Below are 14,719 nucleotides of genomic sequence, written 5' to 3'. Positions count from 1 at the left end.
TTCTTTTCCATTATGGTTTATCCCAGGAGATTGGACCTGTGCTATACAGTAGGACCTTGGTGTTTATCCATTCTAAATGTAATAGTTTGCATCTACCAAACCCAATTTCCCAGTCCATCCCTCTCCCTTCACCCATCCCCCCTTGGCAACCACAAGTCTGATCTCTATGTCTGTGAGTCTGTTTCTGAAGAATCCTACTTTTAATTAGTAGAAATACAATACTTAGACCCAGCTCGTGAGGTGTCTTTATCTCTGGGATGTGTTTAACTTCTAGTAGACATGAGTGGATGACTACAGCTGGCCTTAGGCAAAATTGTGAAGTAGGTTAAAATGAATTTCAATATAATAAATCTGCTTTGTCTTCTATGTCTCACTGAATATTTGACAAACCTACCTGAGGTAACCCAGTCTCTCCTGCTGTCCTGGGACCTGTACTCAGTTCAGTCAACTTGCTACCCAAGTTCTCCCCTATCCCCTCCCACCATCCTCTCTGCCACACATACCCCTCCCACCATCACCCCCTTAACAATTTTATCACTCCTTGGTACGTTCGTGATTTTATAACAGGTTTGTAATCCTAGGAATCAGAGCAGGAATTCCCAACTCTGATTTCTCATGTCCAGGACTGAGGACCCCTGAGAGTCTGTATTACTAGCAATATGTTAAGAATTTAGCTTTATCCATTTTGGGGTGTGGGAAGGTGGGAAGAGAGAGCATGAGGGTGAAGGGGAGGACAGGGAAGGAAGAGGTACAGAGAACTAAGAAGGGTAGATGAGATTGGCACCTCCTGGCATGTGACACTGACAGTCTCAGAAAATAACACACGTTAACATGTTAAAGCTCGGAGTTATGACCTTCCAGTGAACCTTCTCATTTAATCTGTGAAGCCCAGAAAGTTGCTTAAAGTTCTATAATTACAGGCAGAACCAAAAAGACAATTTATCTATGACCATTCAACATCCAAAGATGGGAGTTAACTGGAAAGAAATTAGGTAATCTGCTGGCCCTGAAAAGTTAGGTTTTAGTCCCAGAAAGAGGGGAGGTTTATATTACTGTTCTAGGCAGAATGGAATGACACAAAGGAAAGTCTCAGGTTTCAAGACTTTATCTGATAAGTAATTATTAACTGACTGCTGTGTACCAGGCACCAACAATGAAATATGTTTCATCCTTTTTTCTCAAAGTTCGTTAAGAGGTGAACATTGTTAGGAATCATTATATTTTTAAAGAAACTTGCCGTCTGTTTTCGACTGCCTGTCAAGCTCAGTTGCTAGGGTATGAAATGACAGTGGTGTGCACGGGAAGGATTTACATCGAACATGCTGACTGCATATCCTCCTCCCCTGTGCCACTTAATTACATGATGTCATGAAGCAATTATCGTGACATCTAATTATGAATTTCATTTGTAACAGAGAAATTTCTTAATGACTGATATATTGCCGTCAATCTTGCCGATGAATTTGGAGGTTTATAAGCCTTGAAAATTACTTGGGAAGTAGCTTTGACTTAATCTAGATAAAAATATGCTTCTCCTCGCCTGTGCTCACAGAATTTATGCTGTAGTTGCAAAATTGAACTACGGTAAGAAATGCTCTATAATCTGCTTTAATTATAAGAGAACAGACTGTCTTGTCAATCATTTACTGACAGTTTGTGTTGTGTCAGCAAGTGACGGGAGGTTGATAAAAAGTGCTTCAATCATACAATCCGAATTAGTGTAAAAAGGACTACACAGATTCCTCTGCTAAGAGGAAGTAAAGTGGTGAAGAAATTGGGGTAAGAATGCAGATCAGAAAATATTAATTTGAGGACATGTGAGGCTCTGTAGGGGAAATGAGGGGAATAGATGCATAAGAGGGCAAAAACTACAAGGATCCAGGCAAATTGGTAACATTCTCTGTGTTAAAGGAAATAAGTGAAGAAGAGGCAGAGGGGACCACTACCCGAGGAGAATAAGACAATATGTCCTAATGGGAGTTTGCATGGAATGAGGGGCAGCTTTGAGAAGTAAAGAGAGTCAGCAAAATCATCAGGAGGCTCAAGGGACAGCCAGGGCCATTGAGACGTTAGAGTAGCCTCCTGGGGGGGCACCAGGAAGCTGCTCTTGCTGGACCGGAGGGTAAACCCACAGGAACACAGGGCTCTGCTCCCCATGATGAAGCCTGAGCAGTCCCGTGCAATGAGCTGACCTAAGCTATCAGCTACACAGCTTCTGTAGCAATGGTCATTGTCAATGCCAGCTTGAATTCTCATGCTCCACCAGCTTTGTCTCCCTTGAAAACATCCCTTCCCACTTCTGTGACCAGACAGACCCAATACCATGGCTCAAGTTGCCCCCCAAAGAGTGGCAGATAGTCTGTAATTATTCCTTGAGCTGCAGATGGCTTTGATAGAGGGTGTGGAGTCCAAACCTTGGAGGCGGAGGGGGTGAAGAGACTTTGGTGTGATATAGGGGGGAAAACGTCAGTAAACTCCCAAGCTTTTAGGTCACCAGGTAATCTGCAGAATATCAGTTCTCAGGCCCTAGCGCTGAGCCTCAAACCTTTGCTAATTTGTATCCCTGGGGTGATAAAGAACGATGGGTTGCGGAATGAGATGGCTCCTGGTGGAAGTAGAGGAGGTGTTACAGATACTGATAATTTGGAGAGGGAATAAGGGCCACAGCTGGGATGTGACTCTGATCCCAACTGGTTGAAGGCTGGGAAGGGACTATAGGGTCAGCAACGTTTGGTAAAGTTCTGTACTTGATATGAAGCAGTTCTTTAAAGAGGTGATTTTATGCGTTGCCAGGAACCTTTTTTTTTTTTTTTTTTTGCGGTACGCGGGCCTCTCACTGTTGTGGCCTCTCCCGTCGCGGAGCACAGGCTCCGGACGCGCAGGCCCAGCGGCCATGGCCCACGGGCCCAGCCGCTCCGCGGCACGTGGGATCCTCCCGGACCGGGGCACGAACCCGCGTACCCTGCATCGGCAGGCAGACTCCCAACCACTGCGCCACCAGGGAAGCCCCAATGGTCTTTATTTTTAACAATGGTTTTTTAGTTTGTGATCAGTAGAGTCTCCATTTCATTTAACTTGTAACTGGGGTTAAGCCATCATGAAATAAATTGGATCTTAATTTTTCACACTGAGGAACAGGCCATTTTGCTAATTCCATAATCATATCAACAAACAAATTAGTGTTTATTCAATTTGTTAGAAAATTGGGGATCTCACTTGAGCAGCTGGCTGTCTTGGCTTGCCAAATTAATTGTAGTGAACGACCTAATTTCTTAAGTAAATGAATTTGAAAAAAATCTCAGATCAAATAGGTTTGTGACTAAGCGGCAGAACTGTTAGGTTACCGTGTTTCCAGTACCAGAGAAGTCCCGTTTTTGGGTCTGAAGCTCTATTAACAAATGCCATTTTCTAACGAGACCTTTTTTTTTTTTTAAAAGATTATTTTGATGTGGACCATTTTTTAAAGGCTTTATTGAATTTGTTACGATATTGCTTCTGTTTTATGCTTTGTTTTTTTAGTGGCGAGGCACATGGCATCTTAGCTCCCCGACCAGAGATCAAGTCTTTTTTTTTTTTTGACTGCGTTGGGTCTTAGTTGCTGGGACTACTCTTCGTTGCCGTGCACGGGCTTCTCATTGCAGTGGCTTCTCTTGTTGCAGAGCACGGACTCTAGGCGCGTGGACTTCAGCAGTTGTGGCTCGCAGGCTCTAGAGCGCAGGCTCAGTAGTGTGACGTGCGGGCTTAGTTGCTCCGCGGCATGTGGGATCTTCCGGGACCGGGGCACATTTATTTGGGCTCAACTATCAGTTGATTACACTCCAAGCGTTCCTTTCTAAGTCAGTTAAGAATGCATTTTCCGACAGCCATAGTGCTTCTGTAGTAGTTTAATTTTCTAGAATGACCCTCGAATTCCTATTTAGCACCTCTGTACTTAATTACGGTATTAATAGTAGTACATAGCCGGGATGATAGCATTATTTCTGTGAGGAAGTCAATTCTGGGTTCCACTCAGTGGGGTCAGTTCACATCTCCCCACTCTCCAGTTCCTATACAGCCCACTCTGGTTCTGCTGCTTTATAGCCTCAGAAGCAGCGGTTAGCAGTGAGGTTTCTAGGGTTCTTGTGGCATCAGAGGGAGTCCTGGGCCATTAAAGAGGGCTCTGATAATCAAAGTGGCAGTAGGGAATCACACAGGCATCCCGAGAAGCAACAGGAGGGGCGAAGATCGCACTTGTCCTCAGCAGTGGAAGGAAATGGGAAGTAAAGGTGATGGGAAAGCAGGCAGCAGAGAAGACGCTAGAATCCCCGGTGATTCCGGCACAATAGGGAGAAGACATCCAGTTGGTAATGCTCTGTTGCCAACACTAGGGGGCACCGTTGTCATTGAAGGGGTGCCCCTCACCCGGACTTCAATAACCTTGGAGTTGTATAATGGGGAGGCTCTGTTTTCAGCAGGAAATTGGAGGAAGTGAACTCCTGAATGAGACACCCATGTCTAGGTAAGAGATGGTTATATGTCAGGCATTTGTAAGTCGAAAACGACGTTACAAACTTTTATTTATATGTTATAAAGTTCTCCATACATTAAAAAAGTATAAATTTAATAAACCAGGAGATATAGTAGGATTATATGGCTTCATGCTTTTTTATAGACCAAGTTGTGTGACCTCAACTGATAGTTTCTCTCCAGAAGTGCATTTCGAACGCATCCTTCCGACAGCATTGTGGACGAATGCAGAGAAAGCTAAGAATGAATACAGGAAGGATAATTAGGAAGTGATTGAAACAATGCAGGTAAGAGATGTTCAGAGCCCGATCTTGGGCAGGAGATTGAGAACACTTAGGCTGTAAAATTGGACAGGCTTGAGAAATCTGTCATGAAGGCAAGGAGGGAGAATAGCAAAGGGCGCTCACTGGTTCCTGATTGACTAAGCAGGTGCCAGTGAACGCTGATGAAGGAACAGTTTTGGGGGAACAATGGTGAGTTCACTATTAGACACATTGAGTTAGATGCACCCAGGGACTATAGGTATGGAAAGACCCAGCAAGCCTGGATCAATGGGGAGGCCAGTGTTGGAGATAGTGATCCAGGTGTCACCGGCCTGCAAGTGACAAGTAAACGAGGAGAATGCAAGGAACTGGTGCTAAGAGCTTATAGAGGACACATGTCCAGGAAAGAATCTTGCGGATCAGCAGCACTTAATGGTCAGAGAGAGGAGAGATCCTGGCAAGAGTTTATATTCTGGAAAAATCAAAATCTTTAACTGGGTTTACAAAGCACCTAAACCAACCTATCTGCTCCCTGGCTACTTAATACTGTTCAATGATGACTGTTAAGAACACTTATAATGGGCTTCCCTGGTGGTGCAGTGGTTGAGAGTCTGCCTGCCGATGCAGGGGACACGGGTTCGTGCCCCGGTCCCGGAGGATCCCACGTGCCGCGGAGCGGCTGGGCCCGTGAGCCACGGTCGCTGAGCCTGCGCATCCGGAGCGTGTGCTCCGCAACGGGAGAGGCCACAACAGTGAGAGGCCCGCATACCGCAAAAAGAAAAAGAACACTTACAATGAACATAAAATAGGTGGCTTCTTCCTCCTTTAAACTCTTACTGAAATATATCATGTAATAATTTGCAAAGAATTTAACACTGATTAAAACAGGATTAAATAAACAGTCTTTGGTGATCTTTTAGAGGAGACTTTTACAGGTTATAAATATGTGCGTTGACTTGAAAATTTTTATTACAGAACAATAAACTTATTTCTGCCAATTTCATATTGTTTTGGTTAGCCCTAATAACATCGTTAACGTTTTCATATTTTAACATTGTCAATAATGATTATGTCATCATTTTCTAATTGGAAAATACATCTTAGTTTTTTTAGGAAGAAATTAGAAGCAAATATGAAAAATATTAACAATGACTGTGATGGTAGAAGTATATTGTCGTTATAATACATATTTAAATTTCAAAAGATTAGTTTTAAAAAACTGTTTATTTTCCATATTTTCCAGCTGCAGCCTGCAGTGAGAACACGTGATTACAAAGTTCTTTTTATACATGTTGAATGTGCCAGGATTTAAAATCTGACCTCACGATTTATTATGTAAGTCATTTTTTATGTAAAAGGCTACATTCATAAATAGAAAAGTCATTCTACAGTTTTATTTTCTAGTTTTATATTTTTGACCATAATAGAGAAGTATCAGTATTTCATTAGTGACTGAAGACCTGCCCTCATTTCTGTTTCAACATGTGTGATTCTAGGAGATTTCAGTAGAGCTATGGTTTTTCAAGTTCTGATTCCTCCCACTCTAATAGCCATTGACACCACCATTACAGGCACCACTGCTGCCAGCTGAAACGGAGGCATTGTAGCCAGAGGAAAACCATCCTGTAAGCAGCCATTGCAGGCCTGTGCCCCCAGGCTAACTGGAGGCCGGCTGATGAGAGGTCCACAGTAACCGTTTTGTCAAGTTCTTCTCAAGGCAGCCTCTAGAGGGCAGAGAAATCACAAGCCCGTGAGCAGTTCTGTGCAGCTACCCAGTATTCTGCATCCCTTCTTTAACAATGTTATGTGGTGTGCTTTTTAAATTTCATTTCAAATTGATTTGTTTTCATAATATATTTGACCAAATTTCAAAGTTATGAAAGAATATTCTTGTTCCCCAGAAACAACCAATACTACCCAACATCACCAATTCCTTATGTATCTTTTCAGAGACAGTGGTGGGGGGTGTGCATCACCCTATCTTCTCCCTTATTTTTATACAAATGGTAGCAGCCATACACCTTATTCCATGTCTCGCTTTTTTCACTTAGTATTGCCTTGGGTAAAATTCAATGCAAGGATATAGAGAGTTTTCTTGTTTATGGCTGCAAATTCTAGCTATGGGTGTGCCATAATTTTCCAACTAATAGTTCAGTGAAGGGCATTTAGTTGTTTCTGCAGTACTACTGAGCCTTGGACATGCATAATTTCATTTACACATTGAGTACATCTGTAGCTTAAAAACAGGGAATTGCTTCACACAGTTACGGGGGCTGGCGAGTCTGGTATCTGTAAGATAGGCTAGCAGGCTGGAAACTCAGGCAACAGGTCATGTTGTAGTCTTGAGTCTGAGCTTCGTACAGCAGGCCAGCAGGCTGGGAACTCAGAAAGGATTTTTTTTTTTTTAATTTATACTGTTAATTCATTCATACCTTCACTTTGAATCCAGCCAACGAATATTTAATATGTTCCATGCTCTGCACTAGGCATAGGGCACATAATGTGAGCAAGCACCATTCTTGAGGTGTTTTCACATGCTTGTGACAAATCTGTCATATTTCTGGCAGCTGCCATATTTTTCCCTGCCGGAACCAAGGAGACAATTGCTTCCTCTCTCTTCATCCTCCCCCAAATTGTTTCCCACTGCCCTGCTCCTGCCTGCCAAACTGTTTTGAGTGGTTTAGGTGTATCTGTCCCCCTCCACCCCCAAAACACACACACACACACACACACACACACACACACACTTTCATAGAGGGGCAGAGCTGCTGGCTAGAATCTCTGCCCAGGCTCTCCTGCAAGCAGGAACACAGTCTGCGTAGATCTGAGCTTGTTGTAAGTGCACTTCTTCTCCATCTCTATCTGATACCCAGTGGTCGAGGACCACAGATTTTCCCCTGTGATCCCCATGAGGAGAGACCCAAGTGGGCCTCCTGGGAAGTGTCTGAAATGCTGGGGAAGCTGGAGGTCCACCTTGGGCTCTCTTTTTCCCCCTAGGGAAACCATAGACCAAGGGGGGGACCTCTTGGTGCAGTGCTGTGCTGGCCTAAGGGAGGGGCAACAAGCTCCAAGCGAAACTTCTCTTACCCTTCAAATTTGGTCCTTCTCCATCTCTGTGGTCCAGGGTGAGGATTGAGCCTCACCTCCTGTCTCCACCCCAGGTTCTGGGATTTTCACAATGGTGTCTCGTCTATGGAGCTGGTCTTCCTTTGAAGGGGCTGAAGTCAGGAATGACCTATGATGCCATCTTCATGACGTCACCCTCCAGAATGGATTTCTATTTCACCATCTTGGAGTAGAACTCCTTTTATTCTTTCTCTCTCTCTATTTTTTTTTTTTTTTTTTTTTTTGCTCTTAAAGTCTTCAACTGATTGGATGGGCTGCACCCACATCACTGAGGGTCACCCCCTTTACTCCTTTAAAGTCAACTGATTGTAGATGTTAATCATGTCTATAAAATCCTTCACAGCAACATCTAGACTAGTGTTTGATCAGACAAATGGGCACCATAGCCTAGCCAAGTTAACACAAAAAATTTAACCGTCATATCTAGTTACTCTCCACAGAGGCTGTACCAATTTACTCTCTTACCTAGAACGTTTGAGAGGGGCATGCCCAAGGTAGCATTAGAGGATAGTTATCAAAGCATTTTGAAAGACGTTCTTGTTTGCCTCTGTAAACCATCTTATACTATTACACTAGTAATAGCAATAACTCCACTTGAATTATCTCTTACAATGTTTTGGAGGCTGTTCTTACTTTTGCTGGGGAAGGTGGGGAAAATGATATTGAACTGGATTTTTAAAAAATTCTCCTTAAAACTTTAAATTCCCTCTGTAAACAAAGTCCTTCTGAAGAAAATCTCTCTCTCCCCCGAGGACACTGCTTCCTCTGCAGGCTTCTCAAGAAGAGTGCTGAGAATCATCCTTGCTCTTGTTTGTCTCTTCCAGGTCATTTCTTCTCCTCCCCAAAGCACCCACTCTTGAATCTCAAGTCACCAGGCTTTTCAACCACTTCTCTACATTGCTAGTGTTCTCCACCAACTCCCAGATCACATTCCCTCATTTCTCTCTCTCTGTTTTTTTTTTTAGTTCCTGGATCACTGTTATTCTCTTCAACTGTATTTCTCTTCCAATGATTGGCTCTTTGAGTATCCACACAGGTGAAGCTTTCACATTCTGCTCTGGTTGAACTGGATTTTTAAGGGTGAGTAAAGATCTAGGCAAACAAGGTGCAAAAGGGCTAAAATTCAGGTTTTCTGAATAGGGAACTACAGAGTGAGATTCAAATTAAGTTGGGGCAAGATCCCGGCCATATATAATTTTCTTTCTTTCCTCCCTCCCTCCCTCCCTTCCTTTCTTCCTTCCTTCCTTTCAACTGAAGTATAATCGACATACATTATGTTAGTTTGGGATGTACAACATAACGATTTGACATTTGCATACATTGCAAAATAATTTATTTAGACTCTATGAGTATATGATGAAAGTCATGAATATTTTCATTGTAGGAGTAACAGGCTAAAATTTGTGTATGTAAAGATAACTTGGATTGTAATGTAGAAGGTCAGTTGGAGAGAATTGTTGCTAGGGATTCTACCACGCTAAGGAGGTGTGTCTCTTGGTGTCATATTATTTCTTAGATGATATTTTTGTTCATTGTGCCACATCCTGGATTTCAGAGGCCAAGGTAAGTATATCCTGATTGGCAATGTCACCCCATCACCCGGGCTAGAGTTGTTCTCACTGGTGAAATATCTCCAGGGTACCCCAAAAGAAGTTAGGTACTTGGGATACCATAGCCTTATTGGTCCTGTCCTTTAAGCTGAGTAGGACAAGGCGGGGGGATTTTACTTTAAGTTCTCTGAAGATGGATGGGAGTAGAAAAATGTAATTTAGTGGATAAGTGTGCAATTTTGGAGTCTGGAACCCAGGAAGTCTGGGTTCGGACCTAAGGTCTGTTTTGCGATTGGCTATGTGATCTACAGCGGCCACTTAATCCCTAAATGCCCTTTCCCTTACATAAAATGTAGCAATGAAAATAAAAATAGTACCTTTGCCACACAGAGTTATCATCCAAAGTACACACAGGGCAGTGCCTAGCACATACTAAATCTTAATAAATGTTAGCTATTGTTGTGTTTGTTTATATTACTTTGTAGCAAGCTAACTCTTTGGGAAAAGTCCTTTATTTAGTGTTTCAAACTCCCGTTTGCAAAGCGGGAGTAAAGAAATAACGTTAGTAGGTTAGAGACATATAGAATATAATGTTGCAGTTAAATAATCATAAAATCACATTTATATTAGCTTTGTTGCTTTTTAACTTTATCATATGGAGTAAGGGTATTACTTGATAAAATATTTATTTGTGTCAATATGTGTGTTGTGTGTGTGTGTACTGGATCACCATGTAAAACGTATTTTTACTCTAGCTCACAATAAAAAATAATATATATATATATATATATATATATATTTGTGGTACGCAGGCCTCTCACTGCCGTCGCCTCTCCCGTTGTGGAGCACAGGCTCCGGACGCGCAGGCTCAGCGGCTATGGCCCACGGGCCCAGCCGCTCCGCGGCATGTGGGATCTTCCTGGACTGGGGCACGAACCCGCGTCCCCTGCATCGGCAGGCGGACCCTCAACCACTGTGCCACCAGGGAAGCCCACAACAAGTATATTTTTAACAGTTTGAAAAGAAGCAGTGAGGCTAGAGCCCTGAGGCACTGTCAAGACCTGAGACTCCCAAATGTTGCAACTGTTCTACCCTAGGAAGGGGAAAATTCAAAACACCTAAGCTTCTACCATGTTCCTGTAGGACCTTCCTGGGATCCTTGGTTGGTAAGAGAATGCAAAGGGGAGATCCTTAGCTTATTTACTGTCTGCCCTTCTAGACACTCCTGGATTCCCAAGATCCAACAGAGGTCCAAGTTGCACTATTACACAAAACAAAAACAAAAACAGAAACACAAAATGAAAAAAAAGCCCTATCTAATATATCCTTCTCTGTAGCCAGTGTTTGCCTCTTTTCTTCTGGGTCCCTGGCAAGCCTGAGAACTGCCTGAAAGGGTGGTCAACCTCCTGGTATATAAATGGGTGGGAAGTAGCACCAGGCTACTGTGAAAGGGCACCAGAAACCTGGTATCTATTGAGAACTATTGAGAAGTTAATGCCACCAGGAGGCCTGTGGCATGGTAGAAATTTCATACTGTAATAAAGTGTGAATAATGGATAAGACTTTCTAGAAAATTGTCTTGTGGCCCAAAAATAATGTAGGAGGCTGAGAAGAAAATTTCCATTCTCTCCTTTTAGCACTTTGACCCTTTCTGCTGCTGCATGCCCCTGTTTTTTCAACTTGGCCATATAAAGATGGAAAAAAAGATTTGGGGGAAGAGTATAAAAATTAAGAATTTAAATAAATAAGTCTAATAGATATTATGACAATAAATGAAAATTTAAAATAGATTTAAAAACTGAAAGCCTAACAGGTAAAAGATAAAAGGTAGAACTAGAAAGGTAAATTTTTTTTTTTTTTTTGGTCACGGGACTCTCACTGTTGTGGCCTCTCCCGTTGCAGAGCGCAGGCTCAGCGGCCATGGCTCACGGGCCCAGCCGCTCCGCGGCATGTGGGATCTTCCTGGACTGGGGCACGAACCCGTGTCCCCTGCATCGGCAGGCGGACTCTCAACCACTGCGCCACCAGGGACGCCCCAGAAAGATAAATTTTAAGATGAAAGCACAGCCTGTGAGATCATAAAGTTAAAAAAGTAAGGAAACCAAGGTTAAGAACAGGAAAAAAGAAAAGAAATACAGGACAAGAATTTTTTTTTTTTTTACCATAGTAAGTCAGTGCAATTTATTATTGTAGTTAGAAGCACAACCTACCATGTTCTCATAAAACAGAGTACCAGTAAAGTACGAGAAAACGGTTCACAGAGATGATAGCCCTTTAGCCTTTTGTGACTTCAGAACTTAAAAAGACAAAGGCCAACTAGGACTTCTATTTGACATTCAGATAGTTACTTGCTCAACACTAACTGAGTTAGGAGATAGCTAAACATCTCATTCTTATTTACTTATGGTGTTCTCAGAAAGTTCCTATTTGGACGTGGACAGTTCTCAACCTGGCAGCACATCGGAGTTTTATCTAAGAAGCTTTAAAAAATTACCAAATGCCCAGACCAATTAAATCTGGAGGGTGGAGCCCACAACACTAGTCTTTATGTTTTCCCAGGTGATTCCAACTTGCAGCCAGGCTGCACACCACTGATGTATCCCTTTCAGAAAGCCGTTGCATGAAAGCCATATCGTATCTAGACAGTACTGTTTATTCTAAATTTCACCAGGAAAATGGACTTTTAGAAGACACAGCTGCGCTTCTTCTAAAGGCGCAGCTTCCCGTTTCAGAAGCGCTGGTCCTTGGAGGTTATCTGGAGCGCTGCTTGAAGAGGACGGGGTCCTAGTCTTGGCAGAGGAGGCAGAGTTTCAGGCTCCGGCAGAAACGAAGAATGTCCAGACGCCCGTGAGCACCAGGATGATGTATGCCGACACCAGCTTTAATCCATAACGAGGATTTATGAAGCTCAGGGCTGACACCAGCAGGTGGGGGAGAAGAACTACAAGAAGGGCGTACCACTTTTTCTTCTCACAGGCGTCCAAACGCACAGTGCCCCAGAACACGTGCAGCAATATGATCACCAGCGTCATGGAAGCTGAATTTAGGAAGCACTGGGGAGGGTCTCCATGAATGCCCACGGTGCCCAGACCCAAAGAGTCAGACAGGGTATTTACAAAGGAAAATACTCCACTCATGATTCCAAAGCCCAAACCAGAAACATAAGCTATTAATCGCATAGAGGGTGCCGTCTCACCTGGGTTTATACTCTTCAAGCCCACACGGGCTTTAAAAAAAAAAAGGTTTATAATATGCAAAATGGCACATTTCTTGGATAAGGACTGAGACTAACACTCCAAAGATCAGCAGATATTTCTGTATTGGTCCATCTTAGGACAAGAATTTTTGGTTGGTAAGATTTTGTGTTTGTTTTTTTTTAATTAAAGCATTTTCTAGAGTTGTTTTATTCCTTTCAAACTAACCATTTTAAAACAAAAGCTTTAATTGTGTGTGTGTGTGTGTGTGTGTGTGTGTGTGTGTGTGTACATGAGTGTGAGTGTATAAAACAAAAGAAAGACACGGGGGATGAGCGCTACCAGCTCCCTCCTCTGGCTTCTGGCTAAAGTCAGAGTTACTCCTTCCGACAAAGCCCAGACACAAGTGGGCGCATCTCACTCTGATTCAGTTTCTGAGGAAACCCCGGAAAGGTGCAACACGTTTACAAACCACTGCTCAGATATGGAAGCAAATGTAGGCTTCTCAAATATTCAATCATGGACTTAACGGAAAGTGGGCAGGGGGACACACGCATGTCAGTTCACTGATTTCAGTCCTTTTCAATTCAAATAGTCTCTTTCAACTCCATCTTCAAATTGCTTCTTCTCTCCCCATCTCCAAGATGGCATCTATGGGGTTGGGTTGGGGGAGCTTTAAGGGTTCTCATGGTGACAAGGAATTGAGGGACTTCTTATCCACATAGGAGAGGAGCAGTCCTTCTGAGCCCTCTCTGGTTCCTGCTCTGGGGTTTGGTGTCCTCTGAAGCGTTAGTGACTGGTAATACCTGGCGGTGTTTGGTATTGTGATGGTGTCCACAGCCAAAATCCACCATTTGCCCATCAGTTTTGAAATGCTTGACATTTCTCTATCCTGGGCCTCAGAAAGTCCACTGGTCATCTCAGCGTTTATTTGCGACTTCCTAGGGCACACACTAGTGTCTGGCTGCACTGCACCCTCCACTCAGGCATGGGCAACCAGGCGTGGTATTTCAGGTTCATCTACCTGTTCTCTTCCTGTCACATGTGATACAACCTCTTCTTGGAGGCTCTCAGATTTCCCAGGTTCTATATGGTGAAGGAAGCAACTAGCTCCAAGTTTCCCTCCTATTTGTCTAGATACATCTACTTCTTTGTCCCCTCTGGAATTTGGTCTGGAGCAAGTTGCCAGAACACATATATCTTTTGCTCCCCTTTTCTCCTTTCCCTTTCCACCTTCTCTGGGAATGAAAAGTATAGTCTTTAACCTTCCTTTTCGCATGGCAGGGATCCCCCTTACAGCATAGCCTTGCTTCTCCCTATCCCTGGCTTAATGGTAAAGTGGGCAAAGTCTGAATCTTGATGTACTAAGTGAAGCTTAAAGAATTTAGAAAACAATTTCTCTTCCAATAAACCTCACCTTAGTAATCTCTTGCTAGGGACTCAAAAAAAGGTACTTTGGTCATCAAAAGCCCAGCATATAGCTCTATCTTCTGGGAAGCCATTGATTATGAGGGTCCACAGGGAGGTTAGAACTGATTTCCCCCATAAGCAGTGCCTTCCCACAGGCAGGAATGGAGAGGAGCAGAGTGGAAGGTCACACCCACCCTCTTGGCCATTCACCTCTATCTAGGAGGATTCTGCCTGTATAGCTGTGCTCTCCTGACTTGGAAGTTAGGGCTGCCTCTCAGTGGTTTTGCAAGGCTGATTCTACAAGCACCACCCTTCCAGCTCTGCGGAGGCCACGGGGTTAGGTGCAGTACGATGCTGGTTCCCACAGGGATATATGGAGATGTGAATGTGAGGCAACTTCCGAACAGTTTGAAATAATTCCTTGAGATTTCTGATGTGGGCTAATCATAAGACATTAAGTCAACACAGCATCTTCTCATTACTTTCTTCTTACAAATAGGTCCTGTCTTATTTCCATCTAGGTCAGAGTTTCTCAGTCTCAGCACTATTAACATTTTAGGTCATATGGTTCTTTTCTGTGAGGGGCTGTCCTGTGCGTTGTAAGATATTAAGCAGCATCTCTGGCATCCATCCACTGTTTGCCAATATCAGTTCTTACCAGCTGTGACGA

General features: G+C 43.3%; 1 pseudogene; it reads right to left on the bottom strand.

The window, feature by feature from the left end:
• Positions 1–12,196: 12,196 nt before the first annotated feature.
• On the bottom strand, positions 12,197–13,558 carry LOC109549184 (gamma-secretase subunit APH-1B pseudogene; annotated as a pseudogene).
• Between the last annotated feature and the right edge of the window lie 1,161 nt (positions 13,559–14,719).

This window comes from Tursiops truncatus, chromosome 13 (genome assembly GCF_011762595.2).
Source record: "Tursiops truncatus isolate mTurTru1 chromosome 13, mTurTru1.mat.Y, whole genome shotgun sequence".
Lineage (NCBI taxonomy): Eukaryota > Metazoa > Chordata > Mammalia > Artiodactyla > Delphinidae > Tursiops > Tursiops truncatus.
This window is presented reverse-complemented; position numbering and strand designations above follow the sequence as displayed.